General features: G+C 34.7%; 1 pseudogene; it reads right to left on the bottom strand.

Moving 5' to 3' along the window:
- Window positions 1–371: 371 nt before the first annotated feature.
- On the bottom strand, window positions 372–23,028 carry LOC143389636 (developmentally-regulated GTP-binding protein 1 pseudogene; annotated as a pseudogene).
- Between the last annotated feature and the right edge of the window lie 888 nt (window positions 23,029–23,916).

Genomic DNA, 23,916 nt, shown 5'->3' on the forward strand with positions numbered 1-23,916 from the left:
AGGTGAAATATGATGTATTACTAAAGTAGAATGATAGCTCCGTTATTTGAAAGACAGACAACCATAATGCAAGGCACGTTTTCTTGTCTCAATAAGAAAAACAGATCTTATCCTTATCTAAATATTAGAAATTACTACTCTTTCTCTTTTTTTTCTTTGCACAAAGCCAATAAGCTCACCAGATCTTTTAGACAGTTCAGCATAGAAGGTGACACCAAAGTAAGGCAACTGAAGTTGCAGTTTGGGGGTCTCCATCTCCCACCCCTGTATTCTGATCCAGTGGCTACCTAAAGACAGAAGGGGCGAAGTAGGGTGCTCACTCATGGAGAAAGCTGCTGTGGTTGGCCCCTGCAGATGAGAAGGAAAAAGTTTCATTTCCTCACAATCGGAATGACATCCTTGCCCTCCAATGTATGGTCTTTATCCACTTTCTGTAGATTGTATTTCACAGAGAGACCTCAGATCACAGCATATTTAAATTCTTTGATAAGATTTTTGTGACTCTTCATGCAGAAAGCCTTCATGTGGTCCTGGAGTAAGGCAGTACTACTGGACATGTATAATCTGGTAACTGGCCTTTGGGTTTGGTATAAATTCTCACTAGTTTCAAATAGTCCCGGCTGTTTTTCTAACACATCACCAAAATTCCGGCAGTGATGGGCAGAGATGGCTACCCACTGAGGCACTTAATAGATGCTACCCAACCCTTCAATGGAAAGCTGATCAATCTTATTTAATACATAAATACAGGGGATATAAAAACACAGTTTCATTCCATCACATCAATGAGGCCATTAGCTGTGGCATCACTACGCAAAGTCCCAGTATGCTCTTCACAGTTTCAGCACCCAGCTCACTCTGAGGGAATGTAGCTGTGAGATTAATGCCTCCTTTGTCATTCTTTTTAAAGCCAATGTTGGGAGGTTTATTATTCAAGTGAATACTAAAGCCTTCCAATTCTTCATTCTTCAATTACTTTTTTATGTCCTAAGGGTTTCAAGACATCCAGAACAATCAAGATCAAATTGCATGTTCAGGCCATTGCAGTGTCCTGATGGCTTCTATCTTTCCCCTCCCTGGCACCTTCAGTGATACCTGGGAGTTACAGAAGCTGTATTTTGGCACCTTTGTATCTGATGACATAAGGTACAGTAGTCAGAGTAGTGAACTCATAGGTTGCCACTTCAGAATATACGCCAGCTAGGTTACTCAATAGTGTTGACTTCCCCACAGATGGAAAACCCACAAACCCCCCAAATTTCCAGCATCACCAGTCTTGGCCATGTCACAACCTTCTCCTGGACTACCACTACCACCACCTTTTGGAGTAATGAGATCTCTACAAAGCTTAGCAAGGCAAGTCTTGAGCATCCCTAGGTAGTATGCTTTTGCCTTGTTGAGAATGCTCCATTTCAGTTTTGATCTCTGTGTTTTTTACTAAGGTGCGGCTCTTGGTGGCAAGTCCGGCAAGGTGGCGTGGGGATGGGTCGGGGTGGCAGGGATCAAGTACTTTTGGTCTCTAATAATTAGCCCCATGCCTCAGATGGTTCCAAAATTGAATGAGAAAAAAAATACAGGAAGAGTTTAATAAATAATAAAATGTGAAGTAACCCTTCCATCTTTGTATGGAGTGAGATTAGGTTTAACAAGAATACTTTGATATCAAACACCTTATAGGTAACACACTTGAAAAGACTAATTTTTAAGTGTGTTTAAATTACTAATTTCCTTTAATAAATAACTCAATGAGGAGGAAGAGTAATATTTAGCATATATTGAATAGTAAACATTTTTATCACCTCATTAACTAGACAACCTAAGAAACACAATTTATGTCTTTTTTGCCATGAAACTGAATATAAGTAATATTTTTTTTCTAATTGAAATATTAAAGAATAAGTGATAGTCTTGTCTGCTACTAAGATGTCTTAAAAACATTCCAAATAAACAAGAAAGAGTTCTCAATTCTACTGTCACGGGTTAAGTATCAAGGGTCCATCCTGAAAAAATTCTTTAGCATCTCTCTGTATCAGTTTATTTAAAATAAAATAAATTAATGATAATAACTATTTCATCATGAGAATTAAACTTTTAATGTAAAGTGATATAAGCAATGCCTGACATATTGTAAACACATGTAAACATATTGACTAACTTAATCATCATCATCATTCGCCATGGGCATGCTATATCTTAAGGACACCAGGGGCATTCCGCTTTCCCACCTGTAACATTTCATAAAGACGCAGAAGTCAGGTTGGCAAGAAAATAGATTCATTCACAGCCAGGTTTGAGGAATATAGAAAATAGCATTTTTGTGTGTGTCAAATTGGCATCTTCAGGGGCTCAGGGACACATAAACCTTTTATAAGAGAAGAGGAGGCACAGTGGAACAAAAGGCAGGAAATAATGAAAGTAGATTTAGCTAGGCTGTGTGAGAGAATACGTCATCCTTAATTTTCTCGTGTCTGTCCCCAGTGTGAGGAAATGAAAGCAGTTATCAGGAAGTTGCTTTTAATTTCAAAGGGGATCTGTTTCATTATTTGTGATTTTAATAGAAAAGAAAATTATTTACATATGATATATATTATACATGTACATTCTTCTTTCAACTGTCCCATCCCTTTGACCAAATATTTGAAAGAGTATTCTAATACACAAACAGAAATCACAGCAGGGACTTCAGGATAAGAAGGGCATGGAAGCATGATAAGCAATATACCTTTCAATATGCATATTGAAATCCAAGAAAAAAATAGTAAAATGGCAAAATTAAGAGCTGAAAACTATTATGGAATTAGAAGCAATATATGCTATGCCACTAGATCTGATAATAGTCTATAAAAGAGTGACTGGTAAAAGAAGAAGAATTAAAATATTCTTTTGGAGCAAAGAATAACACTGGAGGTTGGCAGAGTATTGAAAGCATTTGGAAGGTTGAATTTTGTAGGGTTGAGTGTTCTGTAAATGGTTTGCAACACAGACTGCTGGCTCTCTACACACAAAGGACAGTGATTTTTAGCGTGTTCCTATTTTCATGATGTGAAAGTTCCCATAATGGCCTATTTTGAGCTATAAACATGCTACTGCCGAAGATGGAGTCAGGAATAGATGTATATCACCTGCTCTCCAGAGCCTTCTGTGCAACACCCATGACATCTCTTTTCTGAGAAAGCAAAAAAGAGAATAGAGAAGCACAGGGGTTTTTGGGAAATGTGGGGGAAAAGGAAATGGTTTTGGTCAACAGCCACATATCCTTTCCCTTTGCCTAGTCTTAGGAAGTCTTTAGAAAGCTCTTTGAATCTCAGCCTTTCTTGTTAGGTAGGTTAGTCAGCTATGAATAGTTGGGTAGAGGGAAGGACAAGAAAGGGCACTAACTTTCAGGGAAGACATAATAGACATATGCATTAAGAAAAATCCATGAGGGGCTGGGGATGTGGCTCAAGTGGTAGCGTGCTCACCTGGCATGCGTGCGGCCCAGGTTCGATCCTCAGCACCACATACAAACAAAGATGTTGTGTCCGCCGAAAACTAAAAAATAAATATTAAAAAATTCTCTCTCTCTCTCTCTCTCTCTCTCTCTCTCTCTCTCTCTATCTCTCTTTCTCTCTCTCTCTCTTAAAAAAAAAGAAAGAAAGAAAAATCCATGAGTCACAAAACAGACCAGAGGGAGCTTTATCAGGCAAGCAAACATCTAAAGAGTGGGAACTAGGATATCCAACCTTGCCCAACCCATAAATAATTATAATTGGGGGAGGTAGTACTTATAACCAATGGAACATTATCCAAGCAGAAAAACTTCTGGAAAATGGGGCCTGGTATGTCAGAACCTCCCTGAGTCACAGTTAATTATAATCTCTTAAGGGAACTGCTGGTTCTAGATCACATTGCTCTCTCTCTTGTGACCAGGTTGCCAGGACCTTCCCTTATCAACAAACCACCCCTGTTATGAGGTCAGCACAACCCTCTTAGGTAATTTACTAAGGAGCATACCAACAGATAATTAACCACTTATTGGGGTACAAGAGAATAGAACAAGGACAAAGAAAGACTAGAGGGAATGGTGTTTCAGAAACAAAGTTAGAAAAGTGTGAGGGAGCCAGAATGAGACCAGATGAGGTAAGAGGAGAGCTGTGTGGATGGTATCCCATGGGATGGTATTTCCATCTCAGTGGAAAAGGAGGAAGGGGTCAATTTGAAGAAATGTTGCTGATGTTCTAGAAAGATAGTATTAAATATTGTGCATCGAATTGATCAATAGAAAGATCATTGATAATCTTTTGTTGGAATGGTGATTCTAAATATAATTTGGGATGGTCCAAAGGAAAATGGGAAGGGTATTGGTTTTCTATTATTGTGGAATAAATCACCATAAACTTAGTGAATTAAAGCAACATCTATTTATTAGTTCATGGTACTCTAGATAAAATATCTGGCATGGCATGACTATCAGCCAGTACATGTTTTAATCTGCAGCTTCTATTAAACTCACAGGGTTGTGGCAAGATTCACTTCATATGGTTTCAGGCTGAAGTCCCTGTTTCCTTGCTGGCTATCAGCTAACAACTTTGATTAACTCCTTGAGGCTACCTGCATTCCTTTCCATGTGACTTGTCCTTCTTTAAAGCCACAGATTAAGATAAGAATCTTCTTTTTGTTTGGGGTAGTGGTGCATGCCTATAATCCCAGCAGCTCAGGAGGCTGAGGCAGGAGGATTGCAAGTTCAAAGCTAGCCTCAACAATTTAGCAAGTCCCTAAGTAATTTAGAGAGATTTGTCTCAAAATAAAAAATAAAGAAGGCTGGGGATGTGGGGATGTGGCTCAGTGGTTAAGTGCCCCTGGGTTCAATCTCTTGTACCAAAAACAAACAAACAAAAAGATTCATGTAAGTGTTCTGGCTTACCTGAACTGTCTACCTATTTTAACATTAATTATGCCATATAACAACCTAATTAATATAGAAACAAATCCATCCCATTTGTAGTTCTAGGGATTATGGAAGTTGTATATGCCAGAGGGCCAGGGAAACTTGGGGCCATGTTAGAATTGTACGTACCAACATAAAGTTTGGATACAGGGAATATAGCTGCCTTTTGAGAGAAATATTTTGCCTATGAAAAGAATAAAACAATAGGATAATGTAAATTAAACTGGGTCAAAAGATCTATTTTTTGTTTAGGTACAATGGATTTAATTCTTTGGCACTGAACCACTGAGCCACATCATCCCCCCCCCCCCGCTATTTTGTATTTTATTTATAGAGAGGGTCTCATTGAGTAGCTTAGCTGCTCTCTGCTGCTAAAGATGACTCTGAACTCTTTTTTAAAATTCTTTTAAATTTTAACTTGTTATATATGACAGCAGATGCATTACAATTCATATTACACATATATAGCACAATTTTTCATATCTCTGATTGTACACAAAGTAGAGTCACATCCTTCATGTCTTCATACAGATACTTAGGGTAATGATGTCCATCTCATTCCACCATATTTCCTACCCCCATAACCTCTCTCTTCCCCTCCTTCCCCTTTGCCCTATCTAGATTTCATCTAATCTTCCCATGCCCCCCCCAACCACATTATGAATCAGCATCCTTAAATCAGAGAAAACAGTCAGCATTTGTTTTTTGGGGATTTGCTAACTTCACTTAGCATTGTATTCTCCAACTCCATCCATTTACCTGCAAATGCCATAATTTTATTCTTTTAATGCTGAATAATATTCCATTGTCAATATATACCATTTTTTTAAATCCATTCTTACTGAAGGACATCTAGGTTGATTCCACAGTTTAGTTATTGTGCTGCTATAAACATTGATGTGACTGTGTCCCTGTAGAATGCTGTTTTTAAGTCCTTTGGGTATAGACCGAGGAGTGGGATAGCTGGGTCAAATGTTGGTTCCATTCCAAGTTTTCCAAGGAATCTACATAGTGCTTTCCATATTGGCTGTACCAATTTGCAGTCTCACTAGCAATGTATGAGTGTGTCTTTTTCCCCCACAACATCCTCACCAACACTTATTGTTGTTTATATTCTTAACAACTGCCATTCTGACTGGAGTGCAATGAAATCTTAGAGTAGTTTTGATTTGCATTTCTCTAATTGCTAGAGATGTTGAACACTTTTTCATATATTTGTTGATTGACTGTATATCTTCTTAATCCTCCAGTCTCAACCTCCTGAGCCACTGGGATTATAGGTGTGCCTGTAATTACACAGTACCTGGCCAAAGAAGGATATTTTTAAGATGGAGGAAATTAAACAGTGCATATGATGATGAGAATAATCCAAAAAGAGAGAATCTGATGTTTCTGGAGAGGAGTGAACTGTTATAATTATATCCTCAAGTAGGTCCAAAGGATAGGATCTCTGGGATGTGTGAAGGTGTTGGTCTTACTCAGGAGCCTGAAATGAGCATATATTTTGAAATAAAAGAGGATTCTTAAATTGTTTTGCTCAGAAATGGCAGGAATTCTTCTGTTGCTTTTCTTTTTCTTCTTTCTCTTAAGTAAAATAGAGACTTTTGATGAAAATGAGTATGGGGATATGGTGATGAGGGTTTGAGGGGAGTATATAAGGTCTTGAAATGGAGTGTATGAAAGTCAATATATAAGATAATCATGAAGATAATTTTATAAGGTATATTATTTCTATAAAGATGTAAAAACATTTATGCTATTGAAATAAATTTTATATTAAAAATGATAGATGGAAGAGGAAGAAAGGTAAGAAAAAGTGTATACACATACCTATGCATTCATTTGACACAATATTATTTTTTCTTCACAATGTTATTGGCACAATAAAAATAAATAAAATACTGTCCTAGAGTGAAGGATTAAGAAGGGTCTTGTAAACTTTCACTGAAACAGAGGGACAATTATAAGAAGAGTTATGAAAGATGATAAGACTTAGCCTGCCTAGAAGACTTCAGAGGAAAGTTACATTTGAGATACACAGTTCTTAAAAAAAAAAAAAAAAGAGTTTTTTTTTCTAATAAAAATGAAGTATTAAAATTATCCATAATTTTGAAGAAAAATACTTTCGGGAAGAAAATTACAATAGAGTAAATAGAGTAGATTAGGATAGAATAAATCAGAATAAACTATGGGACTGGTCTGTGCACTGATGCTTTATTTGTAGGTCAACCAGTAAATGATCTTCCTCGTCTAAACTATATACTGGTCCTAAAAATAACATCATTCCTAAGCATGCCCTTGAAGAGAACATACAATCCTAGTAATAGAAATTCATTTAACTAATATGAAACAAATTATTTCATGATTATTTTAGTAACACTCAGACTTTTAAACTTTTAGTCTTATTTTACTAAGAATCAAATATTTTAGATTAAGTAAAATATGCAAAAATTATTTGAAGCAAATTACTTATAAATAAAATGCTAAGTATTAGAAAGCTTACTCTCTTTTTTGTGAACTAGGCTGACTGAAATATGAGCAGAAAATAGTCATTTCTTTCATAATGATTGTTCATGAAAATTGAATAACTATGTGATTAACTTCATTTTAACAATGTAAATTGAGGGGTTGGGTGTAGCTTATAGTATAGGCTTGTGTAGCATGTGAGAAGCCCTGGATTTGATCCTCAGAATTGCAAAAATAAAAATAATAAATAAGTAACCACTTAAAAAAGGCTAGTTCATAGTTATTAGACTATACATTTTTATTGTTTTTAGAGATTATATAACTACTTTCTTAAAATTTTTATTTAGAAAAAGATATTAACAATAAACAGGATTTATATACATTGCCAAGAACCTATTTTCCTGTTCATAAAAGTAAAGAATCGTTTTAGCACCCTGGAAGTCTTCAACTGTAAACCAGAAAAAAATAAATAAAAATATAACAACTCAGGTATGGTGTTGTTTTTTAGATCTGGGTAATATTAAAATAATGAAAAAAAATATCAAGTAAATGCCACTGCAAAAATTAAGTTGATGATTCTACTAACAATTCAGAAAAGAACTTCAAGATTACTTTTTCTTATTGTAGCAATTGACTTCCTGGAAAACAAGAATAGAAAAAAAGACCATAGATCCCATTCTCATATACTCTTGAATCCCCATTAATTAATTCCATTTCAAATAAGAACAATATGTGAATATTTAACACATACATATCTTTTTCACTTAAGGAAAGTGATCCTAATATTTTTTTCTAGAATGATATTTACTCAAAGAGCATCAGCACAATACAGAATTAATCAGAGATTTTAGTCATATTTTTTTAAAAGCAGCATAATAAAATCTATAAAAACCACCATTTATTAGAAATAATAACATTTGTACATTTTAACATTTTAATTAAAATCATTATAATGAATTGAAGTAAAATGTAGTACATGTGATCATGTAATAAATAGTTCAGAAAAAGGAGATCTGAAAATGTCTTAACGCCAGATTAAAAACATATATGCATATATGTATATGTACTCTTATGTGCATGTGCCATCAAAACTATAGGCTAAAATCATAAAAATGTAAGAGCCAATCAACTTCAAAAATATATGTAAAGCATTATCCCACACCCCCACAAACTAAGCCTCAAAAATCAATTAGGTATAAAACCTGAACAAGCAAACTACTTGATATGGGAAATGTTATTAATGAATAAAGAAGTATAAATTAAAATGATGTATTTAGTTACCAATGTATTATCAAATATTATTTAACACTGTAAAACCCAATGTATGAAGAAGGAGTCCTCAAAAATTACTACTCAAAAATTGGATAAATTTGGAATGTTAAAAATGTTACTACATTTTTACCCAGCACTTATTTTTAAAGGAATTTTGTGTGAATACAATAAAATATTTTGGGAATGGGACACAGTCTAAAAACAAGTCATTTATGCTTCACAGTCAACTTTTATGACTACCCAGAAGGTAATTTTATACAATGTATTTAATAATTTTGTGCATGAAATAAAATCTATTGGTGGAGAATTTTAACTTATGGAGTCATGTCAACAATCATATTTTGGAGCATTTTGGCTTTGCATTTTCATATTGGGGATACTAAATCTGTACATCAATACAATATAGGAAACCCATTAAGAGCTTGTAGCTGATGATCATTTGGGTTGACTGAAATCTAGTATAACAATATTGGGCAAATTTAGCCCATTAGTTATTTGATGTGGCTTACTCTAATAACCACATGCACCCATGTTAGTCATCTAATTTTGCCAGAGCTATATATCAATGTCAAAACCGGGCATCACAGAAGTTCATTCCTGTTATAGGGAATTCCGACACCTTTGTTTCTAGCAGCGAACTCCTATCCTAGTGTTTGCCTCTCTCTTCTATCATACAATTTTCTTTGATCTCATGAAAACCATGAGAAAACCTTGATTTGTTTTCCCCCAATAGTTACATCCTATATTCTTTGTTTTCCCTCATCAGCTTAATTTCATGCATCAGTACCTGACAGCATCATCTCACCTGTTACCTGGCTTTTCTGTCACTGTAATGGAATAGCATAATGTTTCACAAGGATGAATTCAGCCAGTCACAACCTCCATAGAAATACGAGGGAAGGTAAATACTGCTGGAGACATTTGGATTTATCTAGGCCACTTCAAATTCACAGTATCCTACACCAGAGGGTACTTCAATCCTTCCAGGAAAGTCTTTCTAATTCCCTAGTCAGCTGGCTCCCACTATCTACAGCCCCGCTTTCACTTTTGAATTGTAGTTCTGTTGGTTTACTGACTACATGATACCTGCTTTTAAGATAAAACTAAGCTCACTATATTTCCCCATTAAGTCAGGATGAGCAGCTGCTCCTAATATATATTCTGTGGAGAAGACAAACTTCCTTTATCACAGTACATTTTCCTTTACTGATATTGACTATTTTCTTGCTTGTCTGGTATGAGCATGAAAAATGTTATAGAACCAAGTCATGTGAAGTAAAATAATTTAGCATGGTATCATTTTAATAGCTATATAAGTTGTGATCCCACCAAGCAGGGAAAATGTGGGGGGAAAATTTAAAAAAGGCAAAAGTATAAATGCTCAAATAAGAAAAGAGAATCAAAAGATTATTAAAAAAAATGACATGAAGGACTCTATAAAAGTACAATACTGGATCTTTATAGACGTAAGAATCACAAATGTTAAAAAGAACCAAAGAAATGCAAATGAAGAAGTCAAGGGCAGCAGCAAAAGTTTTAGTGGGAGTTCAGACTTTTGAATAAAGACTCAAAAAATATTAGATGATATGGCTTACCTTAGGACATGAAGATCATTTGTAATGTTTTTCAGTTTTTTGGTTTATTTATCCAACAAACATTAGATTCTGCTTGTTCCTATTGAGTCAGACAAAATATAAATCCTGTGATGTGTCGAGAATTTTTAATGATTTGTATGAAATCTACACACTAACAGAAAACAGTCTAATATTGATGAATTTGGATGAGAGTTAATCACATGGTGTTACATATATTTGAAATCAATATTTATAACAAATACGGAAATTGTAAATTAAATCATATCCTTAGAAATAATGTTATTTTTTATTATTTGTAGGTATAATCTGTATATTTTATTTTATATTTTAAATATAATTAATGCTTAATAAAAATTTGCACAATAGAGACACTAACTGATTTGTTTTGAGTTCCCAATATAAAGTTTTAATTTAGTGAGTGATTTTTTTTTATTTCTAATTTTATATTGGAAGTTGTAACATTTTTACTAGGTCTATAAATGATAAGAAAGTATTTGTTGGATGATTTAAAAGCTAAAACACTAATTTTGTATTAAATTTATAAATAGTGTTTTTTTGAATATTGGCTTAAAGGGCCACCCCTACATTATTTCCTATAAATCAAAGCTTACCCAAAGAGCACATATATCAACTGCTTGCTCTTTGAAGATTAGGACATGCCTTTCTTATTATTTCCCCTGAAGGCAGTGGGTATCATGAGCCATTATAGTGAACATCCATTAAATACTTCTACAATGAATGATGAAAACAAATTATGTAATTGTTAGAATAAAGTTCAGTAATAACATTTAGTTACATAAAAATGCTGGTCAAACAAGCAAATAAGAAGAATGAATAGTATATATATAAAAAGAATATATGCTTTAATTCTATAAATAGTAGATATATGTGCATGCTCTTAAATGGTAACTAACCTTTGTTTCTTTTTTTAAATGAGGAATGCAATCAGTAGAAACTCTCCTTTCTAAGTTACACAAAGTTTTCTCAAGAAGTGGAGGTGTAAATTGCCTTTGAAATAGACTTTTATTTAGGAAGAAAAATCACTTTAAAAATGTCTCTGCAATTTCAGAAATGTAAAGGAAGTACTGTCTATTATTCATGGGGAAAATGGAAAAATCCCCATTTTCTGTCTTTTTGATTATGTAAATTGCACGTGGTTGAGTCTAAGATGAATCTCATCAGACTGTTGCATTTGTTAAACTGAGAAAGAACTTTGATTTTAAATGGATTAATACAACACTGTGCCTATAGAACCACTGTGGTTCGTTTTCATTTGTACACAGTGATGGAGATCTTCCAGAGAGGTCTTACAAAATGCCAATGGACAAGTAGCACAAACTTTGGGAAAGACCCAATACATGTGGCCTGGTTTTCTAGGTAATTCAATCTGGAATTGAGGTCGCTGACCAAATCTCAAGGTAATGTGAGTCTTAGTAACCTGAATGTATTCGGTTGTATACTGTGTTCTGGTATAATTGTCGTGATGAGTCCAGAGCCTAAGGTCACAGTCTTGAATTCCCACTGAAGGGCATAGTATTTCTATTTCTAGTCATTCTGGAAAAGAAAAAACTCTCAAAGAAACCTGGGTTCAGGAGCACACCATGAACTAGATGGTAGGTGGAAGGGTTGGGGAGGAGAAACTATTTCTTTCTGTGATTCATGCTTAGATCACATTCACTTCCCCAGGCAGTGAGAATGAGAGGGAGGTAGAAGGAACCATAAATATTCTGATTCAGTAAGTAGGCCTTCAAAGGTAGCCCAGGATGCATATCAGGCCCTCCTCCCATCTGCCTACCACCCTGTGATTCTAATGAAGAGAGCCTGCGAATTAGAAGAGATACTAAACTTAAAGAATAGCAAATTTGTTATGTTAAACTGAACACACAATTAGATAAGAAAAATAACTTAAAATTTATTATCTTGGTCATCTTCATTGTTTTTCTTCATTCTATGCTTAAAAAGTTAAAATCTGCTAGAGTACTATATAATCAAAAAATCATAAGACCACATGCTTCTGTAGGAAATTGCTGTCATATTACTGTGGTGAATTCATATTCAAAACCACTTGGATTTTTCATGATCACTCTGGCCTTAAAGAATCAGACTATGACCAAGTGAAATTCATTGCCTTTAGTTGATAGTTTAGGCTGAAATGTGAAACAATTGTCTTTACTGACTCTCAATCATGGAGTAAGTCATGTCACTGGTACATGGGCTGAAAAATACCATCGCCAACATATTTTTTATTATTCACATGCATAGTTCATACTTCAACACTGGTCTGTGAATAGGATATAATGATTCAACTATAGGATACACAAACATTTACAATTTGACCAGCAATAGTTTTCTCTTGGTAACAAGCAGCTAGTTATTATCAATTTCTTTGTGTTATCTACTGTGTATAAACAATTTTAAAACAAATAATTAACCTTTTTCTTTTGACCATGTGTCATGGAAATAAAAATATTTCAGTGGTTCTCTTTAAGTTAAATTATTAATTATTTATTTCAAATAAATAATTTTTACTTTTTTAATGAGAGTGGTCATCTACTTAGCTTTATTGCATGAAAATTTGTACTTTTCTCAGGAAAACAAAGGTAGGTCCAGATATATTTGTAACTTTTACCACAGTCATATCTTACTTCAGTACAAGTTTCCCCCCAAGGGAAAAACTTTATTAAAGGACAGGTCATTATTTATTTATATGATACTTCCACTTATGAACAGGAATGATCAATCTAGAATACAAGTATCTATTGCAGAGTGAAGAATAAATTGTATTTTTCCTTTGGAATTTTAGGAGAAAACATTAGGTTATGCTGTATTTTGTGCCTTATGAACTCTAAAGTTGAAACTTAATGTAGCGTTTGATCTGAATTTAAAGCCATGGCAAACTAATTACGGGAAGTAGAAATTGTGGGTAAGCAGAATAGACCAGTCATCAGTAGGTAAGGAAGGTGTGGGAGGAGAGAGAGAAAAAGAAGGGGGAATGTAATGCTAAAGAGATGGAGAAAAAGGAGAGAGAAGAGGAGGGAGTAAGAAATAGAAGGACCCTGGTTTAGTGGTATAGTAGAGCTCATTTGAACTGACTCAAAAGAGCTGATTATTAAATGTTCGGGTATTTAATAAAACCACACATTACTAAAAATTAAAGTACATAAATACAATGTATTGAAACAAATATATACTACAAACTCATAGTTCCCAATTATTTTACTCTTTTATACTATTATCTGTTCTTTAGATCATTTATGTGTATTGTATCTAAATTGTAGAAATACTGTATGTATTGGTGAACTTCTGGTATATAATGTAATGGTGTGCTTCTGGGTTTCCAGTCCCAACTCCATAATTGAGATGATAGTTAAAGGCTGCTATGGCAGGAATATTTATAGAAAATGCTTCAAAGCATGTTTATTAGGAAATCACTGACCTAGTTTCTGTTTTTCAACTCCCAGAACCACGTCTCATAATTCCTTACCTTACTTCATATGTATAACATTGCTTGCCAAGTACTCAAAAAAGCATCCCTTTTTGTTAGCTGAGTAAACTCTGATTCCTTGCAACTCAAATGCTTGAATAAGATAAACGTAATTCTTAAAAAATGTGCACTCTTCAAATGTCACTATTTTTTTCCTCTCTATTTCCTTCATAATGGGTGTTTTTCATGTTTATATCTATTTTATAACAGAAAAATTATTATTTTTAATTTTAATTTGTTATATATAGCAGAATGCATTACAATTCATATTATACATATAGAGTACACTTTTTTTATATCTCTGGTTGTATACAAAGTAAAGTCACATCCTTCATGCCCTCGTACATGTACTCAGGGTAATGATGACCATCTCATTCCACTGTCTTTCCTATCCCTGTTCCCCTTCCCTTCCCCTTCCTCCCCTTTCCACCTTTGCCTTATATAGAGTTCATTTAATCCCCCACCCCCCACACACATCATATTATGGATCAGCATCCTTAAATCAAAGAAATCTTTCAGCATTTGGTTTTTGGGAATTGGCTAACTTCACTTAGCATTATATCCTCCAACTCCATCCATTCACCTGCAAATGCCATAATTTTATTCTTTTTTAATGCTGAATAATATTCCATTGACTATATATACCACATTTTCTTTATCCATTCATCTACTGAAGGGCATCTAGGTTGGTTCCACAGTTTAGCTATTGTGAATTGTGCTGCTATGAATATTAATGTGACTGTGTCCCTGTAGAATGCTGTTTTTAAGTCCTTTAGATATAGACAGAGGAGTGGGATAGCTGGGTCAAATGGTGGTTCCATTCTAAGTTTTCCAAGGATTCTCCATACTGCACAGAAAAATTATTTCTTACAAAATTGGTCAGTTAGGATTCAATTTGCTCTGCCCACCACCCTCCAACCCCCCCTGCAGTGGATACTTTTTATTTTTTTATTGTTTGGTACTAGGGCTTGAATCCAGAGACATTTTACATTGAGCTCCCTCTCCAGCCCTTTTTATTTTATTTTTAAATTTTTGACACGGGTGCTCAATAAGTCGCTTAGGGCCTCACTAAATTGCTCACTGTGGCCTATAACTTGCCAGCTTCTGCTCAGCCTCCCATGTTGCTGGGATGTCAGATGTGCACGAATGTGCCTAGCAGATCCTCTTTTAGTACAATTAGTACTGCAGACGACAATGTGAAAATAGTTTATTATTATTTTATTTCTAGATAATCGATGCTGAGCTTTAACTGCCATGGAAGCTTCTTTGCTTATTCCTTACATAGGGTTGATTGTTTAATTCTTGCTTCTCATCAGTAATATAACTGAACTTGAATTAAAAATTACTAGTAGCCTATGTGTGCCATCTGGCTGGCGTAGGCTACTAGTAATTTCTAGGTCATACTAGAGCTCGCAGATGCTCTAGTATGACCTAGAGCATGCTCAATCCTCTAGTATTCTCAGTCCTCTAGTATGAACAAAGTAATGAAAAGCATCAAGAGTTTGTGGATTAGGGGGAGATAGAAAGAACAGCTATGGGAGGTAGTCAAAAATAGTACTTCTTGAAGTCTCTGATTCAGTTTGCAATGAGGTAAGTACAAAAGTGGAATCAGTCACTTAAATATTTCTAGAAGGTTATCATAAAAATTACATAATTTTTGACTCTATATAATTGTAAAAATAACCTGAAGAATGAGAAATTAAAAATTTTTGTATGATGTGTCAAAATGCATTCTACTGTCATGTATAACTAATTTGAATTAAAAAAGGGACTTTTTCCACTTTTCAAAATTTTGTTTTGCTGATAATTAAATGTTTTTGTATTTTACACAAATATTGGTCTACAATGATTTTGAAATTATACTGATTATTTGAAGGTTGAATGAGCAAATATACTGCATATATACTTAATAGTCAGTTTGCAAATCAAAGATACAGAAATTTATAAAACTGACAGGAAAATTGATATACTTTTAATATTTTAAAGTGTCCAGTGGAGATTTCCAACTTGGCATTCTAAATAAAAATACATGATCCTTACCTTCAGCAAATCTGTTTCTCAATTTTCCAGCTCACAGCATGATGCTGGCATTCATCCAGCTGCTTAAGCTAAGATCCTACTTTTCCCCAGTCTCCCATATCCACTCCTCTCACCAAAAGCATTTCTTCATTTCTCAAGCTCCCACTGCCACAACCAATTCCAAAGCACCATCACTATTCACCTTGGAAAATGAGATAGATAAGTGTGTCTCTATGCCTCTATTCCTATATCCAGATCTGGCTTCATAGATATGTGTTTTGTCAATAGCTCAACTGGGCTAGGCCATTAGGACAGTTTGATGAAAGAACAAAGACCATACCCAGATTCAAATTAGGTTTGTAGAAAAATGCTTATGGAGAAGGCTCAGTGCTGACAGACTGGACATATAGTACCTCTATTTCTCATAATGCTTTGCCAGTTGGCACCTCTGTCTTTTGTGATGCTATCCCCAGAAAGTCCAGTGGCAATAGGCTGACAAATAGCTCCTCCATCCCTTACTCATGGTGCTTTGTCAGAAAATATCACTTCCAATCCTCTGAGGTCTGATTGACTGGTAGCTGGTTGGAAGACTGGCACTTATTCTCCCCTTTGTACCTTCAGTTCGGCACCAGTTACCTCAGGGAGAGGGATTTTATAAGTGAGGCTACTAGATATCCCTAGTTTAGCTTGCTTCGTCCTCTAGTATGACCCGCATCCCAAAGATCTTGGTGTGCTAGATAACACTATCTTGTCCTAACTCCCAGCATACATGGGAGAAAACCAGTGTCCTTTGAGATAATAGTTATCCAAGAATTCCAGTCCAGACTTGCTCTCACTGTTCGCTTGACTTATCTAGATTTTTGGGAATGGAGAGAGCACTTCAGGGACATAATGTTTTATTGTACTCCTTTTTCCTAAGGGTGTTTTAGTCATCTGACAAGAAAAATCAGTAGAGGAAGAGTTCATTTGGGAGACTATGGCTGACTCCATTCCTTGAGGCCTGAGGTGAGAAAGAACATCATGGCCAAAGTGTGGATTGGAAGAAAGTGGCTGAGGACATGAAGCATACCTGGAAGCAGAGAGAGACAGCTTTCCTCTCCAGGACAAAATATAAACCCCAAGGGCACAGCCCCAGCAACCCACCTCCTCCAGTCACACCCTGTCTACAGTTAGAGCCCAGTTAATCCCTATCAGGGGATTAATTCACTAATGGGGTTAAGACTCTGATAACCATGATGTTTCACACAAAATGGCCCCACAGTTGAATTAGTGCTTTGTTGTCAACATTGTGAAATTCTTGAACAGAGGATCTTATATTTTCATTCTGCTTTATGCTCAGCAGACTAAAAATAATTTTTTTCCAGGGCCTCACACATGCTAGGTAAGTGCTCTACCACTGAGCTATATCTGTAACCTGAGTCAAACTCACTTTTAAGCTATCTATTGAGTCAGGCATTCTCTCCCACTTAAAACTCTTTATTCTCTGTCTCCCTGTTAAAATAAAGTTTGCACTCCTAAGTTTTGTCTTAGAGACCCTACTTTATTTGGCTCCTACCACTGTCCTGATGTTTACCTTCTCTTTTCTGCCATTTTGACATTCTTTATGCTCTCTCTACACATTGAACTCTTTTCTTAGGTGCTATGGATTGAAGTGTGTTCCACCCACATTTACCTGGTGAAACCCTAATACCCAATGTAGCTGTATATGGAGATGGGTGTTTTGGATATAGAGTTAAAAGAGGCCACAAGGGTGGAGTCCTGATCTGATAGGATTAGTGACCTTACTTGAATGGAGGTGAGAGCAAAGGCTATGTGAGCACAGAACAGGAAGGCAGCAGCATTTATCAGCCAGGAAAGAGACCTCATGAAACCCCTATCCTGGCAGCACCCAGATCTCAGATTTCCTGCCTCCAAAACTGAGAGAAAACAAATTTCTGTTGATGAAGCCATCCATTCTTTCATAATTTATTATGGCAGCCCAAGCTAAGCTACAAAGTCTTGTTCATGCTTCCTAAATCTTAGTTTGGGAAACCATTCTTAGAGCTCATTTATTTTTCTAAAATAATTTCTCTTAATTCTGAAACAATTCACATCTTATCTCCAGTATCACCCCCTCATTGTGGCATTGCCAAAAGAGCACTCTTAATCTCTTTTATGGGATATTCTATAGTATGTACATTTGCCAATTACATAAATTTTTACTTAATTTTATTCTGTCTTAGCCATCCCATTTCACCTTGACTTCACCTAATGTCATATTTCTGAGGACAATAATGTCATTTGCTAGTGTGCAATGGTAACCTCTGTGCTTAGAACAGTGCACAGAATGTGGTAATTTCTCACTAATTATTTCTTGAACAATGAAGGGAAGGATTAAAGCATGTTATAGTACTATTTAGAGATAAAAAATGAACTTGACTTAGTGTCCAATGTTTTGTGAATATTCATTCCATAAAAAGTGTCATAAAATTGTTCATATAGTCAAAATATTAAGAAGGAAACTGGAAAATACAGTGTAGATACCTTTTGTTCTATATAATCTAGAGATACTATTTATCAACAAAGAGTGTAGTTTTAAAATTATAATTCTGATCTCATTCATTTATCCAAGAGTATCAGAAGCTTTATTTATTTTACTCTAAACAGAGAGTCATTGCTCCTTCTTTTATTATGTGCGAACATCTGGGAGCAATATAAATCAGAGATAATACACAAGTGTTTATGCTTTGAGTATATCCTATGATGAGTAATCTATTGTTACTTTTATGAACACACCTGTGCAATGACAAAATGTGATTAAAATACAGCAATGTTCCAAGAATATGTCATTAATAACATACTCTCTCATGTCATCAGCACATTTTCACTGAGCTGGCCACACCTCAGAAAGGGTGTAGGCTAGAATATGTTCTAATGTTCTGCGATCAGAGCACTGTCTTTGAAAATAAAAACCAGTATCTTCCAACTGATATGTCACAAAAATCAGTGGAATGTCTGAACAGGAATGACATAAAATTTCCATTTCAATTATTGATGCCTTGAATCATAGTTATCAGTTGTTATCATTGCAGGGGTCAGATGTTCAGCTTTTGTTTGGGAATTTACACACACTAAGAATTTCAGGTTCATGGAGACCAGGTTATACTCTCAGAATCAGTTCATGAAGTCATGTTTTTGATCACATATTTCATTTGCAGTTTTAATATTGAAATATACTATATCTTTTCTAACATTTACTTCTAGATTTTTCATTTTAAGTGATTTTACAATGACTAAGCCACTTAAATGAGAAATGTAAAGAGTTTCTATTTCTACCAAAAGGAAGGTAATAAAACTCTTTGTACTTAGAGTCTGTGCTGATTTAACCACTTGTCCTAAATGATACAGGCAACTATGACTCAAGACAGAAAAACGGTTGTCACAATCCATCTCCCCTCAGTCTCTGAACTCCTCTTCTTGACTTTTGAAATTCCTTCCACACATTTATCAGTTTAGTATTATCTAGTTCATTCATGCAAGTTAATTGTATCTCCCTGTGTAGATTTTAGCTTCTTTAAAACAAGTTTTTAATTTTTCTTATGTTCATTCTTATTTATATTATTTTCATTCTATGTACATGTTTTCTCTCTCTCTTTTTGCATTCACAATAAAATGGCAAAGCATTTAACATTTTTAAAATTTAACCCATATTTGGTTAGATTATTATTTATTCTGAATGCCTGGATATGTGTTTTTTTTATTATAATGATTTCTCGTCTGGCAAAATGATAATAGATTGAACACATAAATAATCAGAGGATATAAAAATTTGATGAATAATTTATGATATTTCCTGTTATTTGTATTTAACCTGTAGGTAGTATAATTCATGTTCAATTTCATCAAATTCTATTTGTTTTATTGCTATCTTATATGCTAAAATAATTGAAAATAATTGCTTTCATAAAATCATAATGCTAAAATAGAACTCAACAATTTTATATATAAATACACATTAAAAGATAGTATATGTAAATATGTTTATGTAGATTTATAAAAGTAGCTGTCATATTTGACAAACAATATCATGTTTTATAGTTTTTTTAGAACTCTACTAAAAACATATCAAATTTAAAGCCTATTCCACTGGACATTCTTACATTTCTTTAAAAAGACTGAATCAATTCAATAAGTAGGACCTATAGATGTGATGGTAGACTATTTGAGATATATCAATACAAGGTTAAACTATCTGGTTCCTGAAAAAAAATCCTTTTGAAATGAAGACAATAAAACACATGTGAAAATAATTTCATTGTACTTTCCCTTGACAACTGAGTTTTATCCATGTAAATTTACTGTAAGATACACTGTAAAATCTGTCTTGCAACACAGTTCATTGCTTCATGAATGTCCTGTGATACTGAAAAAGTTACCAGATTTCTCAAATATCAAGTTTTTAATCTACAAAACGGAAGTAATAAAGATCAAACTGACATCATTTTTTGTAATGAGGACCACCAAATGATTCCAGTTCTCTTTCATGTTTGATGTTAGAATTGCACTTTCCAATTCCCTTTGTGTTAGGTGGGACTTGTATTTTGCTTTGGTTAGTAGCAGATAAGTAGAAATGATGTGTGACACTTCCATTTGAAAGCCTGAAGAGCTGTATGTGAAGTGCCCCAGTCTCTTTCCCTCCGCTATGGGGACAACCAGCATTCCAGATGGTGTCTCCTCCATCAACCTGGATCTAAGGGGCAGAACAATGGGAAGACAGCCCCAACCAAATAGCAATGAATGTGAGAGAGGGAGAAACAAATTTTTGTTGGTTTAAATCACCAATAATTGGGAGTTCCTACTTAATGTGGTCTATTTTAGAAAATGATCCATGTGCTGCTGAGAAGAAAGTATATTCAGTTATTGATAAATTATTCTACATATTTCCATTAAGTATAAACTTTTAATTGTATTTTTTGTTCTATTCCTACTTTTTAAATTTTTGTTTGCATGATCTATACAGTGATAAGAGAGACACATTAAACTCACCCACTGTTATTGTGTTGTGGTCTGTTTGATTCTCAAAATTGAAAAGTGTTTGTCTGATGTACATAGATGCTCCATTTTTAGGGACCTAAATATTTATGACTGTTATGTCTTGTTGATGTAAAGTTCCCTTAAACAGTATGTAATGGTCTTCTTTGTCACTTCTGATTAACTTTGGCTTAAAGTCCAATTAATCTGATATGAGGATAGAAATCCCTGCTTGTTTATATGATCCATGTGAATGATATTTTTTTTCCTGTCCTTTTACCTTCAGTCTGTAGATATTTTTGCCTATCAGGTGAGTTTCTTGGAGACAACATATTGTTGGGTCTTGTTCTTTAATCCAATCCTCCAGTCTATGTCTTTTCCTTGATGAGTTTAGGCCACTTACATTCCGTGTTATTATTGAGAATTTTTGATTACCTTTTATTTGGATTTATTTCTGCTTTTTAATTTGAATTAGTTTCTTTTTTGATTGGCTATTCTTCTAGTGTAGTTCCCACTTTTGCTGGTTTTCAATTTTTTCTTCAAGAAATATTTATTAAGTATGTTTTATAGTGCATGCTTCTAGTTATGAGTTCCATTAACTTTTGTTTATTGTGGAAGGTTTTTATTTCATCATCAAATCGGAAGCTTAATTTTTCCAGCTACGGTATTCATAGTTGGCATCCATTTTCTTTCAGAGCTTGGTACATATTATTCTAAGACCTCCTAGTTTTTAGGGTCTGGGTTGAAATATTAGCTCAGAGCTGGATTTGTTTCCTTTTAAATGTGTCTGGTAATTTTTCTCTAGCATCCTTTACAATTTTATCTTTATTCTGCATGTTGGGCATTTTCACAATAATATGCCTTGGTGTAGGTTTGTTGTAATTTTGTATATTTGGAGTCTTGTAAGTCTCCTCTATTTGATTTTCCATTTAAATATTAAGATTTGGGAAATTTTCTGATATTATTTCATTGAAAAATTTGTGCATTTCTTTGGTTTGTATTTCTGAACTTTCATCTATCCTAACAAATCTTACCTTTGGTGTTTTCATGTTATCCCATATATTTCTTGAAAGTTCTGTTCATGGTCTCTTAACATCTTTTCTCCATGGTCAACTTTATTTTCATGATTATATGTTTTGTCTTTGTTGCCTGAAATTGTATCCTCTAAGTAGTCTAGTCTGCTGGACCATTGAGTTTGAATTTGATTTACTGATTCCTTAATTTTGAGAATTTCCAATTGTTTTTTCCTCAGGATTTCTATCTTCTTATTGAACTGATCTTTCACTTCTTGGATTTTTCTCTCTGATTTCACTACTTACATCATTTTTTACTTCACAGATCAGCACACCTCAGAGCCTGGATGCTTCCAATCCATGCGGGGAGTCTGTACCCCTGGAGTCTCTCCTGGGTTCTGCTCATGCGGCCAGGAGCCAGTCATTCCCCCCTCCACCACCTTTGGCTCCTGTATTTCTAGACTTCTTGGGCTCAGTCCTGAAGCACACATTCACTCACTGCCTTACTCCCCCCACCCTCCCATCAAGTTCCTGATCCTTCCCAGCTAGTCCTGTGAACTGCTAGACTAAAAGGGTGGGAGATACCAGGAATATTTTGTGTCTGAGTGTTTCAAACTCTCAAACTGTAAACCCTTCTAGTTTCAAAATATAAACATTTTTCTTTCAAATTTTCCTGGGTACAACAGTCTGCATGCCTGAATTTCACCTGGTTTTCTAGTCGCCCCCTAGGCCATGTGGTGGGTGACTGGTTAAGTTATCAGACCCAGCTGGAATTACAATACCTACACCTGATGGCCATTGTAGCTCTGCAGGAGGTAATGGCAGATGGCTATCTTGGCTCTGTGTAGGCTCTTTGGAGACATGCAGTGCTTTTCAACAGGAGAACATAGTGCAGCTTACCCACTGGATTTGTTCAACAATGTCTTCCATCACCGATGTCTCTGTTTTAAGATACTCCACGGTGCCCCCTTACATGCGGGTTTTCTCAGTCCTCCTCTTTGATTTACCTGCTGTGGATCTGCATCAGAGGCCGCCAGCACCAATGGTGAGTTTTTTCTTCCTTTTTAAATTTTGTAATTTTATTCTATCCATACTTTTGAGGCCCTAGGCTGTTCTGAGAGTCTGTTATTAAATCCTAGTAAGGTTTCTCTTTTCACCCACCTCAAAGAGAAGCTGTTTATCAGCTTTCCTGATCTCACACCATTGGCGCAGCTTGGAAAGTAAACTCCTGTCTTCCACCATCTTTCTAGATTGTCTAAAATCATTATTTTCATATGAGAACTGTAGAAGGCAGTAAGAAGAGTAACTTAGGAAAACTAGACAAATAACATAGAATTAATTGTAACAGCTTAAATTTAGCAAATAATTTCATCAGAGTTATAAATACAAATAACTAAACCATGAAAGTTTTCCTCCTTAATCACCAATATGTATTTAGTAAGAGTTTGTGAAAGTAAAAATATAAACATCAGCACTGAGATGAGAGGTGTTGTCTTTCATATTAATTCTGATAGCAGTTAGATATTAACTAAAAGAGATAAATCAAGAAAAAGAAATATTAGTTAATTATCTGAAATTACATATTAAGTAACAGAATTAATAAAAAAAATCCTGAAATGTTTAGAAGAGGTTACTTAGGAAAAGGAAAACAAACAAACAAACAAAAAATTGGAAATAATGGCTTTTCACGATAAACTCTTTTATATTATTAGGTGCAAGTATTGTTTTGATCCAGGTGCCTACTTGATATCTCTATTTGAATATCTCAAATGCACTGCAAAGAAAAAATCAAGTCCAACCCTGAGTTCACAGACTTATTGTTTTCTCATTGTCTCATGTGTTAGCCAATGACACTGATGTGTATATTTGTTCACACTCTTCTCTGTGGCTCATGTACCTTGTCCTATTTCTCACTAAGCCTTACCAGTTTCCCTTGTGTGATTATTCCTTGAATATCTGCACTTTTCTTTTTTCTTTATGGTTGTTTTTATGCTATACTGTCTCTTTCCCATATTACTGAATTAGCTGCTTAATGGAGTGCCCTAAAATCATTCTGAGCTCTGTTATTAGAGTCTGAGTGATCTTTTCAAATTGCAAATGTGGTCATGTTTTCTATCCCCTCATTAAACA

This window comes from Callospermophilus lateralis, unplaced genomic scaffold (genome assembly GCF_048772815.1).
Source record: "Callospermophilus lateralis isolate mCalLat2 unplaced genomic scaffold, mCalLat2.hap1 Scaffold_63, whole genome shotgun sequence".
Lineage (NCBI taxonomy): Eukaryota > Metazoa > Chordata > Mammalia > Rodentia > Sciuridae > Callospermophilus > Callospermophilus lateralis.